The sequence below is a fragment of the Sus scrofa genome, chromosome 6 (assembly GCF_000003025.6).
Source record: "Sus scrofa isolate TJ Tabasco breed Duroc chromosome 6, Sscrofa11.1, whole genome shotgun sequence".
NCBI lineage: Eukaryota > Metazoa > Chordata > Mammalia > Artiodactyla > Suidae > Sus > Sus scrofa.
Window position 1 is genome coordinate 100,898,151 of NC_010448.4, and position 12,987 is coordinate 100,911,137.

At 42.6% G+C, this 12,987-nt stretch overlaps 1 long non-coding RNA gene across 5 annotated transcripts in view; it reads left to right on the plus strand.

The window, feature by feature from the left end:
• Positions 1–12,987, plus strand: part of LOC102165197 — a 298,565-nt gene that overhangs the window by 44,314 nt on the left and 241,264 nt on the right. For all 5 annotated transcript variants that reach the window (XR_002345021.1, XR_002345024.1, XR_002345020.1 and 2 more), the window contains exon 2: positions 3,900–4,001. This is a non-coding gene — a long non-coding RNA (uncharacterized LOC102165197). The remainder of the gene's footprint in view (positions 1–3,899; positions 4,002–12,987) is intronic.

Consider the following 12,987-nt stretch of genomic DNA (forward strand, 5'->3'; position numbering starts at 1 on the left):
TTTGTCATTCTTTAATGGCATGCATTGTCTTTCTTGTGAATTTGTGTATGTTTCTTATGCATGCAGTGACCATATGTGACCATATGATTTACTATTTAAATGGGAATGTTTGGGCACATGAAAGGCAGTGCCCAGATTGGCGGGGGGGGGGTGGGGGTGGGGGGTGGGCGGCGGGCCGCGGAGGCAGGACTGTGCTGGGTTCACAGGGCATGTGGCTGCTTTGGCTCCCTCTCCCTCTAGAATGTCTATGACTCTTCCTTATGTTCTATAAGAACCTGTGACTGTTCTGATGATAGTAGATGCTCAATAAACATTTTTGAAAGAATTTTCAAATAGCAGCTGGACATAGGCAGACTGTGCATCATTTTTGTTGTTTAGAGACTCTTTTAACTTGAAGTATTAAAATTGTTCCTATGCTTTCTAAATAACAATCTAATTTGTCTCCTTAATTAGGAGGTCAGTAAGACAAACATTTGGCAACATGCAGACAAAAAATTCTATGAACCATGAAGGGAAATCAAAATCATTAGGAGGATTAATTTGAAAAATCAGTGCACTATTTCCAAATTCTTTATAGAAGTACAAACCATTCTTTATACTCACCTGTCTTTTTGTTCAAATATGAAATACTCTTTAGAATTTTCTTTAATTAAAGTCACATAAAATAACCCATCTGTTATAGCAGAGGACACTGGGGCACAGCCCTGCCCAGTTGTTGTTCACCTTGACTTCTTCTAGACAATGTTTTCTTTAATGTGTTTTAGAATCTGACATTATTCTTCCTTGGCTTTAAAATTTGTTTATTTCTTCAAAACTTGGCAAGAAGGTATGTGGCTGCAATGACACTGGGGGCCCTGAGAGTAGACTGGATTGTGGACAGTCACAATAAGGCTTCTGGTTTGATACTCTGCCAGAGATAACAGGTTCAGTTTATGTCATAAGTGTTCTGTTCAGTTGCATAGAATACTTCTGTGAACTGACAGTTGGAGGGATTGCATCAAACCTCTCCCCCATCTGTCTGTCTGTCTTCCCATGTGTCAGCCTGTCCCACCTCTCTCTCTGTCTGTGGATCCATCTGTTGGATACCATCTAGCTGCATATCCCCATCTACTTTCTATTTCATTTGATGGAATTTCCATTCGATTTCTTTTTTGTGTCTGGCAGCAAAACCTCACATGGGCTGTTAGGTACACTTTATTTTTGCTTTATTAATTCTAAATCTAAAAGGAATTTAATTGTTACCGAATGGTATTTTGAAACATCTTCTCAGCATCAAAAATTTTTCATTTTTTCCCTAGTTATGTACTGATAGAAATTTAGGCTTTCTTGATATTTTTTTAAACAAACTGGAGTTATTGAGATAATTACCAGGTATTAGCAAGACAGATCACATTGACAGTGGGGAGAAAATCCCCTGTAGCCAGATGGCTTCAGTTTGACAAGCCATGGGGTGTTATTAGTCATGTGCAAGCCAGCCTTGTGTGCGCTTATGGCTTGTGCAGCAATACTTTGCTAAAGGCAACAAGTCTAAACTGTTCATTTGCATAGATGTTGAAAGTATTACCGGGAGCGAGGCATGATAAATTGTAGTTCCATCCTACAAAATGGATGCAATGTTATTGAATTTAGCAGGAAAGTGCCTGCCTTGAGGACCTAAATATTATCTGACCAGAAGCAAGCATGTATGAGGAAGTGTTTTTGGATTGTTCGTTTGGGTTTTTTCTTTGTATGGGAAGGAGGAAGGGCAAGGAGGTACTGAATTTGAGGACATGCTTGCCCCAGACAAACAGCATTCTGAAAGGATTGTGTGGATCGAGAACCATACCCCTGAACTTGAGTCTTCTCTGTAATTCAGAGATGTGCTTACGGTTTAGGGCAGCGGACACATGTGCAGAGTCTTTGGGGATCGGGGCACCGAGGAGACAGTGGAGAACAGGGATCAGTCCTCCCCAGGGCTGGTTATCAGGATGCTTTCAGCCTCGTAAGGGGGAATGTCTGCAAAGGGAAAGCATAAAGTGTCTAAACTGTTGAGTGCCATAGTGGAGGCAAGCACACTTTAGGCAAGACACAGGTGCTCCTTAGGGAGCAAGAGGTGAGCAAGGAAGGCTTTCCTCAGTGATGCTAAGTCTTCCAGTTAAGTCATGCAGTATGAGTATGAATTAGAGAGGGTGACGAAGGAAGGGCAGTTCTGAGGCTGAGGACCAGCAAAAGTGTGGGGCACGTCTTTCTCCAGAGAGCCAAGACCTGGGTGTGGATGGCGCATGAGGTTGGAGGCACAGGTCAGGGTTAGTAGGAATAGAAGAATGAATCTAAGACATGCTGAATAGACTAAAAACCAGCAAAACCTGGTGAGAGTGTGGGGTGGGAAGGAAAGGACGAAGGGTGCTAACTCCTCAGTCTCTGGCCTAGGCCAAGTCACAGCAGGCTGCTGTCAGCCCAGAGGTGTCTTTTCTTTGAATTAGGAAAAGATATATTTTCTTCTCTGCAGATGGAAACCCCTGTGGCAGGAGGAATGGTGTGCGCAGAGCCCTTAGGCTTGATTTTTTTTTAAACAAACTGGAGTTATTGAGATCGTTACTGGGTATTAGCAAGACAGATCACTTTGACGGTGGGGAGAAAATCCCCTGTAGCCAAATGGCTTCAGTTTGGCTTGATGTTCTTGTGCAGTGCACAATCTGAGCAACTGCAAGGGGCAGATGTGGACAGGTGGTTGGCAACTCATATCATTAGTGCAATTGGGAAGAGTGTGCAACTGGGAGGTGATGAGAGGGGCAATGATGAGCTCAGTGATGAATATGTTACATTTGGAGTATTTGGGGTGGAAATGTTGCATAAGCTGGATATATGATTCTAAAACTCTGGGGAGTGTAGGTGATTTGGATCCATTAAACTTTTAAAAAATTACTTGTAAACTGTAGTTAAAATTATTCAAAGTGAATTACCTTTTGAATTATATCTCTAGTGGGATTCATATAATACTACTGGTTAGTTCTCCAGAATGGTTAACCTGCTCTATCAAAAAACTAATTCCAGGAGTTCCCACTGTGGTACAGTGAGACAGGAATCCAACTGCTTCAGCTGGAGTCTCTGCAGAGGTGCAGGTTCAATCCCCAGCTGGGTGCAGTGGGTTAAAGAATCTGGCATTTCTGAGGTGTAGGTCATAGCTGTGGCTCGGATTCTGTCTTTGGCCTGGGGACTTCCATATGCTACAGGTGTGACTGTTGTCTAGATACTCATATTGCAACAGAAGAAAGGGTGGGGGAAAAAATGTAATTGTAATGTATACATGTAAGGATAACCTGACCCCCTTGCTGTACAGTGGGAAAATAAAAAAAAAATAAATAAAAAACTAATTCCAAATAATTTATTACAAATGTCTACTACTACTTTTTAATGTACCAAAGAATGGTCATAGTAAGTTGAGTTGTGAAAAGTTTTCTTCTTTGCTCTGTAGCAGGTTGCTGTCCTGTGCTGTGTGTGACTGGGACCTCTTACCTAGTGCTGTGTGACCGGTTGCTGTGCTGTGCATGTGTCATGACACCTGTGGAGTCAGACCATGCTAGTACAGAGCTGGATGCAGAAGTTGCAGGGAATCCTAATCCCTTAGGTCGGCTAAGATAAAACTCAAACATTTCGTAATACCTGTTTTTTTTTTTGTTTTTTTTTTTTTTTTTTGTTTTTGTGATAGAAATTCTAGATGAGGTGGAAAGCTCATCTCCCTTTCTTCCCTGTTAATTTATTATTATACTAGGAGCTCTCAAATCAACAGTGAAAATTTTTTGTCAGCTCATTTAGCAAAGTATTTATGGCAAACAATTATAGGAAGTATAACTGAAATCATGGTTATTTTTGTTTGGTTTTATAATTTCCTCAACTTCTTATGTGGCACTGTGTTGCAGAAAAACACTGCTGAAGAATGCTGATGTGGCAGTGAAACAGCCCAAAAGGAAGAGGAAGCTGAGTATGGATTCCAAAGAGCACTGAATCTGGAAGGCTGCCTGGTAAGATGCAGATCCTCAGCCCTTGTAGTTTGTGCTCGCGGGGGTTCACAGTGTGGGGGCATCGCTCCTGCAAGGGCAGCAGAGGTTCTTTTTTAGTCACTTGAAACTAGTGGCTTCTGATTGAATTTTAGGTAGACTGGAATAAAATATATGATGTCCAGTACTTTAAAAATTTTTTATTAAAATTGATTTACAGTGTTGTGTCAATTTCTGCTGTACAGCAAAGTGACTCAGTCTATGCAATAGACACACACACACATTATTTTTCTCAAATTATCTTCCATCATGTTCTATCCCAAGAGATTGGCTATAATTCCCTGTGCTGTTCAATAGTACCTCATTGCTTATCCATCCTAAATGTAATCATTTGTATCTACTGACCCCCAAACTCCCTCCTGGTCCACTCCCTCTCGCCCAATCCAGTACATTTAAAAAAGTAATCTTCATTTTAAAGGTGAAAGGAGGCCTTTTCTTTTACAAAGGTGGAGATAATGGATAATTTTCAAGTTAGGGACAGAGGTTGTGAACTGTCAGGGTTCTCAAGAGGAACAGAACCAATAGGAGTAGTTGACAGCTCTGTCCCAATCTCTGTCCCTACTTGATGATGATGAATTACATGTGTATATGTATTTAGGTAGAGAGAGAATTACTTTAAGGAATTGACTCATGCAGTCATGGGGGCTGACCAGCCTGAAATCTACAGGATGGGTTGGCAGGCTGGAGAGCCAGAAAGGACTTGAGTCTTGAGACCAAAGGTCATCTGGAGGCAGACTCCCTGTCCTTTGGGGGAAGTTCATTGGATGGACCTCATGATGGAGAATAACCTGCTTTTCTCAGATTTTACTCATTAAACGTTACTTACATCTAAGAAATACTGCACAGTAACATCTTGACAGCTGGAGGGTATACAATGCATCATGCCTCTAGATACCTGGCCTTTTTCCTTATGACTTTTCCTTGTATTCCTACACATGTCAAGGTGGGCAGAATGACTTGGAGACCTCCATGGTGATGGTTATGGGGATGGGAGGCCATTAGAGTGTTCTCATGGGCTCCCGTCATTTATTTGGGTGTGGATTTTGGGATCTTCATGTGAATTTGGTTATGCATTCACACATTACACAGTTGGTGAAGTGCCGCAGTGTCACATTAGTTTGTTGCCAGGATGCTGTGGTTTGATGGCCTCTAGGCATTAAGTGGACAATGACCAGTGATGATATAGTCTGAGGTAGGTTTTGAGGTGTTCAGTATAGATCTATGTCAGGTTGCCCAACTGCTTCCTCAGCATCAGCCCTGCTGGGAATTGGGTGGTTAAAGTGGGGCTGAGGGCCTGTTCCCCCTTAGGTCCAGACTGGTTCATCTCCTAGACCAGTGTTGAGGATGCTAACTGTATCCCAGAGGATTGCTGTCTAAGCAGCTGCATGGACCAGACTTGGGAAGGCCTGGACCTGTCTGGAGTATGTGAGGATGTCATTCTTCCCAGCATTTTCGGGTTTGCTGTGTCGTGTCCTCTGAGGGGATAGGATGTTCCTTTGATGAGGATAGGGTATTTGACAGGTTCAGAGTTATTCTTGCAGAGGGGCTCTTTCATTGTGATCTCTGGACCAGCAGTGTCAGGATCCCCTGGGAGTTTGTTAGAAATGCAGATTCTTTGGTCCCACTCCAGACCTGCTGAGTCAGATGCTCTGGGGGTTGGGGTTGTGGAGTGGGGACTCTGCATTTTACCGAACCCTCCAGGGTATTCTGACACACATTCATGTTTGAGGACCATTGTCCCAGGGAAAAAGCTAGACACATCTTATCTACTAATATATTGTAGTTAATCAATGTTATCTGCTGCACATTTAAAAATAGTTTAGTGTCATTTGAGGCCACTTCTCCTATCCAAATATATTTTCTACCTTTTCTCAGTATCATTTCCCTTTAAGCTGCTAAAATTTCTGTTCCCCCATCTTAGTACTTGTTATCTTGCCCTACAACATGAATATTTTACCTTTTGTCTTGTCTGTATTGGCACAAATCCCAGTTTTCTCCTCTAGCCCAACTGGGTTTCCAACTTAATGCCGGTGCTTTTACCATTATTTCCATCCCACACTGGGCTTGTCTCTTTTGTGAACCCCAGGGGTGCTCAGCACTTACTGCACAGGTGCTGTTTGAGCTTGGTGCCCTGCATGGTTGGGTTTTTGAAAACATCTCTTGAATGATGTTCCTGGTATTTAATAACATGTCCATGCAAATGAGCTTGTTTGATCAATAGTAAGAAAGTGATATTTCAAAAGGCTCTCTTACTCACCTAAGGTCTGAAGTGTTTAGAACATTTAATTGTTTTAAAGGCTGTTCACAGAAGGTGGTTGGAAATGTGTGCACGCAGGATGAGTTCCACATTGCACGTCCGTTTGAAGCTCATTGTTGGTTACAGTGTCCCTTTTCATTAGTTAAGTTTGATGGTTTAACACACTTAGCAGGATCACACCTGTGCTGCCTTCACTGTGGAAAGAGGTTCAGTCTCTAAAATCATGTTTGAATTTTGCTGGAAATATAAGTGACATCCTTTCCTTTCTATATTACCCTTCTGCTTTTAATGTCACATTTCCAGCCAGCCAAGCAAAATAGCATTGGCAGATTAAGCACATAAAACATCAAACTAGTGAACAATTGAGTGCTTTCTAAACATCTGCTTCTGAGATTGTAATTTCTTGGCTATGTCATAATTATTAGAAGCTGATATTAATATGTGTCAATGAACATCATTCTAGACTATTATTTTCTATGTATTGCCTTGTAGAATTTTTGAAATATTCATTTATATTTTTCAATATACAGAAACCTGGTTAAGAAAGATCAGTATTAACATAAGAAGTAAATTCTCTACTGTACCCACATATACATATGCTAAACCCCTAATCTTTTCAGAAAGGTATGACCACTGTTTATATTTTCTTTTATATCTGTATAGGAATCAACAAACAAAACAAAACAAAAGAAAGAAAGCTAAAAAACTCAAATCCTGTATGCATGTGTACAGATATACATAATACATACACATAGCCCACATGGGCTCAGACCCTAGCTCTCGTTCTATACGTTGCATTTTTACACTTAAGCATGCATATGTTGGAGATGCACATCTTCTCCTTGTTTTCAGTACTGCATAGCGTTCCACTCTGTGAATTTAACTTATTTCAACCATGCTCTACTGTAAACATTCAGGGGTTTTTATTTTTTGTCATTACAGACCAAGTTCCAACCAATATTTGTGTATCTTGTTATGCTTTTACATTTGATTCACAGATAAAATCACAGTAGAATCCTTGTGCTAAAGAGTTTGTGCTGGAGTTCCTGTTGTGGCTCAGCCAATTACGAACACAACCAGTATCCATGAGGATGTGGGTTTGATCCCTGGCCTCACTCAGTGGTCAAGGATGCAGCATTGCTATGATTTGTGGTGTAGGTTGCAGATGTGGCTCAGATCTGGCATTGCTATGGCTGTGGTGTAGGCCGATTTGACCCCTAGCCTGGGAACTTCCATATGCTGTGGGAGCAGCTCTAAAAAAAAAAAAAAAAAAGAAAGAAAAGAAAGAAAAAAAAAGGTAAAAAGAGTTTGTGCTTATAAAATTTTGATAACCCTTTCCTATCACCCTCCAAAGAGGTCCCCCAGAGTATACCCCTTCCAGCACCTTCCAGGAGTTGCCTCTTCTTCTTGGTCTTCATCTCTCTGTCCTCAGTTCTGCCTGTGGATGAGCTGAGGGCCAGGCTGGTCTCTGTGCTGCTGCCACAGATTTTAGGAAGGGTTTCCCTGCCCCGTTAGGGTCTTTCTCACGTTATGCTTTTCACAACATCCCACACAAAGTGAGTATCATTGTGGGTGCCTCCGGTAGCCTGTTCCACCCACCACCCCTAGGACTGACTGGCAATGTGTGACCACAGGGAAACTGGAAAAACAAAGCATTTTTTTCAAGGTGATTTCATAGCTGTTTGGTATGGATGTGGGTGTTCTGGGCATAAAACCCCAAACCATACGTAGGCTGTAAAATTTCAAATTCCCTCATAAAAATGCAAGTCAGTCAAATAAAAAAAGGAATTTTTTATTTGGCTATACAAGAATGAAATATGTTGTCTGTGTATATAAAATATGCTGAATAAATGTTAGTTTTCATTCTTTCTGCAGCTCTTAAAAATCTGTGAATCTGTATCTAATTAGTGAGTTACGAACTTTGAGAAATGAAAATATGGGGTATTATTTACTCTTAAGCATCTTAGAGTGTTGCTGAATAAAAGAGAACTAACTTGTGTAAAGTAAAATAGTGTGACTGAAATCTAAGGCATGTTTCAGAGACCAGTGCAGTCCTGGGGCTAGAGCTATCCTTGAAGGATCCAGGCCATCTAAGATGTTCATCTAACATATTTATGTTTTACTTAATTTATTTAAAAATAAAAATATCTGATGTATATTTAATGCTGTTGTAACAAATGGCTCTTAAATCCAACCTGGTAAAATGCACAATGAAGGATACAAATTATTTGCTCAAAATCTGGAAGTTCCCTAGGCAACTCACCTGGAAGAGAAGGAAGTTGAAAGGTCACAGCAGGGATTGTCTAGCCCATGTGACACACGGCAGGATTATCATGGCTTTAATGACTTGTCTGACTGAGCAGTTTTGTAGCTTGAGTTCTGGTATGGGGGTCAGGATATTTGGATCTTCATCTCTGGCTCTGGTGATAAGGAGCTCTGTGACCAAGGACAAATCTTTCACCAGACTGGGGCTCAGTTTCTTTGTCTGTAGAACACAAATCTTAGATTGGAAGATTGTTAAGGGCCTTTTAACATCAATATGTCTAAGTTTGGGGCCATAGGAGATAGTAAGATGAGTGGGGGGCATCTGGGTCGGCAAGCTGAGAAAGTTCTGCTGGAAGAGCAGGGTGTGTGGGACTTGATATTGTGGCCACTGTACCTGATGCGCCAGCAGGAGGGCGGCGTGCTTGGCTCCAGCTTGGCTGAGTGCAATGACCTCTTTTTTGTAATATTCTTAAATAGATATAAAATGTTTAGGGGAGGTTTATTTCAGGTTCTTATGTTTGAGTAGTATCTAATTTTTCACCACTGTGTTGCCCCACACATGACAGATCAGTTTGCATCAGCCAGTAGAATCCATTTATGTATGGAGGAGCCATAGAAAGGAGATGTTAATAGAAGTGTTTTAGATCTTTCCCCGGTTTTGAATAAGTCTTAGCATATTCTGGTTTAACATATACCTGCGATTTTGTTGTTGTTGTTGCCAGGCGAACAGATCAAGTATGGCTAGGCAAACAGATCAAGAGATGACTGCCATTGAAAGTGGTCTCTGATTCACATTTCCCCTGTGGAGGGCCCATCATGCCATGCAGGGCCACATGGGGAAGTGCCAGAGCCGGTCAGGGTGATGGGGGGAGGGGAAACATGGACAGAAGCCTTATTGTGGTTTTCTAGGAAATGAGTGGGAGAGGCAGGGGAACCAAGCATAACAGGTTTAGGATTGGCCAGTTTGTCCAGTCCCAGACCTGGAGATGGTTTGGGGCAAGGCGCTGGTGTCTGGTAAGGAGTGGGGAGTGGGCTGAGCACTCAGGAGTGAGTTGTCTGTGTATCCAAGGCACAACCCAAGTCAGGTGGTCTGCTATCTCCAGGAACTGGCTCACATTGAGAGGAAACTGGCTCCCCTGTCCACAAGGTCCCCAGAGGTCAATCACAAAATACAGAAAATAAAAATCATGATTCATACAAATTTGCCAGGATATTTCATTCTGACGTATTTGAACAAAGTGAGGGCATTTGCCTCTCTGTGTCTGTATCTGAGTTACAGGAGAGCAGTGGGTAACCATCCTGTTCTAAACCTTTGTCTGAAAGGTAATTTCAGTTATCTTCAGTTTGTGCTCCACATGGGCTCAGAGCAAAAGAACTTTGAAAAGTAGACTTGATTCAATGGGTGAAATTCAAGTAGTAGTTTATTATGGAGCTACATTACACAGGATTTTAATATTTTCCATAGTTCAGGAAACTAGTAGGTATCACCCTTCAGTGTTAGGGAAGAGAAGACAGCATTTTTGAAAGTCCCTGTGCTATGGGGCCTGTGTGACAGTGAGAGAAAGGAAGGGACCAAGCCGATGACTGGAAATTGCCAGACACTGATGAGTGGGTGAAAATCCTTTCATTTTGCTTCCTCGATTGGAATTCTGAGACACAGAACTTAGGCACTGATTAATCAGAACACATTACAGTAACGTGTCATAAAGGTATATGATGCATCCAGGACCATCAGGAGGGAACAGAATGTCAAGCCTTTCTGGTTGTTTTCCCACCTCGTAATCCTGTCTTCCAAAACGATGGATTTTATGTCAGCTAATGGAAATGCACCATAGCGAAGGCTTATTTTATGTTCCTTAAATTATTACTTCCTGTTTTTCAGAGAAATGTTTTCCTTTTCCTAAAGCTTTATTTTCAGTTTTCAGAACTAAAGTTTGAAACCTGAGAAGGTACAGTAATGGTTTTAGTTTTCTCAGTTCATACTGGTTTCCTGACGTGTTCTGGTTGGGAGGATAAGAAAAAGTGTTCATTTTCCCCCTTTTTTAAAATAAATGAACTCTATTCATTAATAGCAGTGTAGATTTATTACCTTTATGAAATAATTAATTAGCCCAGACAGAAGCAAAGAATGTCCAGGCCATCCGGAGCTTTGGAGAACACTGAGTTCATTTGCTTTATTTTACAGACAAAAGAAATAGGGTCCCGAGAACACATTTCACTTTCTCACAGTTACTGAGCAGTTTGCAGGTGGAGTGGGGATTTGGTCTTAGGTTACCTGACCCCAATTCAGCATTTTTCGGGCTCTATCATATGATATTAAATCATTTTTATTTTCAAAAAGTTGCCCTAGAAATGAGGTCATACGAGAAATGTAAACTTTTTCTATAATACCACATTATGATCTTTCATGTTTGTCTACATTTCTGTAACCTTTCCCTATCTGCAAACACAGGACATAAGGAGCTTGGGGAATTTAACTTGGAAGCAAAAGGTAGTGTTGTTTTAATAGGGAATATGTTTCTTCTATCTAGGCAGAATTTCAATAGCAAATGAAGAAGTGTGAACCAAACATCCTAATCCACTAACTGAGTGACAGACAGCGATTTATATATTTCTTTTTATATTTGAATGATACAGTGATTATAAAAAGGCTTCAGTAGCTGTTGTGCTTGCATAATCAACCCTTGAATATACTGTTTCTTGTTACCATTTCAGTTTTGCAGCAGAACCTTTATCAGAAGAGACTTGCATTGTCTTGAACTGTGTAAATTTCCTGTGTATTGAGTGGATAAAGAGGGATGAAATTGGGGTAGAGAGCCACCATAGAAAATTAGACCTGATTCAGTTCAAGGTTTCACATGCAGTGGGACAAACGTGGATAGGAGTGGATCTCCTCCTCCACACCCCGACTCCAATCTGGTGGCTGTGGCCTTGCAGCACCCTGTGAGGCCCACAGGCCTTCAGCAGAGGCATCGACTGGGGGCCTGTTGAAAACTCATACTCTCAGGCCCTCCCCAGATCCCTGGAGTCCAGATCTGCATTTTAACAAGACTTCCAGATGATTCATATGTATGTTAAAGTTTGAGGAGCTCTGGGTTATTGGATGTTTTGTAAGGATGCAGCTTTATTAATTGCACAGCAATATCTATGATAACTGGATGTGAAATCTGCCAGGCACAAAGGTACTGTTCTTGAACCTGGCATTCATGCCTTCAGTTGGAAAATATTCGTTAAGCTGTACTAGGTGCCAAGCTAAGTTTTGGGAGGAAAGTTGGTTAAGACCCTGTCTGCCTTCTGAAAGCTGAACAAAGCAGATGAACCCCATAAAACAGATGGTGGTCATGCAGTGAGGTTGGCCCAGTCGTAGAGATTTAGGTAAGGTGTTCCCGGGCTTCAGACGGTTACCCATCTTAACATGGGCAGAATGGGAGCAGGGAGGAGAAGAGGGATCAAAGAAAGCTTCCCAAGCTAACTCCTAAGGGATAAATAGGCATGTATTAGTTTTCTATTGATGATAACTAATCACCCCAGACTTAGTGGCTTATAGCCGTGTACTGTTACCTTGCATTGCCTGGAGGTCACATGTCCAGGCATGGCTTAAATAGTTTCTTTGCTCAGGGTTTCAAAGGGTAAAATGAAGTGGTTGGCCTGGCCGAGTTCCACCTCTTCCGAGCTCACATGGTTGTTGGCAAAACTCATCTCCTTGTGGCTGTAGGACTGAGGTTCCTGCTTTCTTGCTGACTGTCCAGCAGAGGCCAGCCTCAGCTCCAGGGAGCCCCAAAGTGCCATGAGGCCCTTGCACAACACAGCCGCCCACTCTCTCAGGCCAGCAGGAGGCTGCCTTGTTCATGTGGCTGAGGTGGAGTCATCCATTGTAATACAGTTGGGGGAGTGACCATCACCTTTGCCATGGTCTGTGGTCTAGAGGCAAGTGACGGGAGAGACACACGGGGCTGGCTCACTGGGGTCATCTATGAATCTCCCCACCACGAGGTGATTGGCTGGGAGAGGAGGGAGAGTGGGCCAGACAGCACGACCCAGGTGTGGGCGCCAGAGGCTGCAGAGTGAGCTCAGGACCCAAGCAGGGGATGAGAAGAGGGTTAGAGTGAGAGTGAGGAACTGACCTTGTGATGATGGGGTTTCAGGAGCCTGAAGGGCGTCCAGAAGACGTGGACTTGGGGTCTGCACACCTGGGACTGGATGGAGGGAGATGCAGATGTGGAGCCCGTGGTTGCTGTGTGTGAGACTGAGTGGCCTGGACACCCGGGGCCGAGCAAGGCGGATGGTGGGCAGGGTGGGGCGTCTGGAGAGCAGAAATGTGACACAAGGCAGGGAAGGCCAAGGCCACTGAGCCCCGTTGGGGAGGGGCACATGCAGAATGGGGTAGGGGAGAGGGAACAGTGGGGGACCCAGCTTTCACTTTGTCCT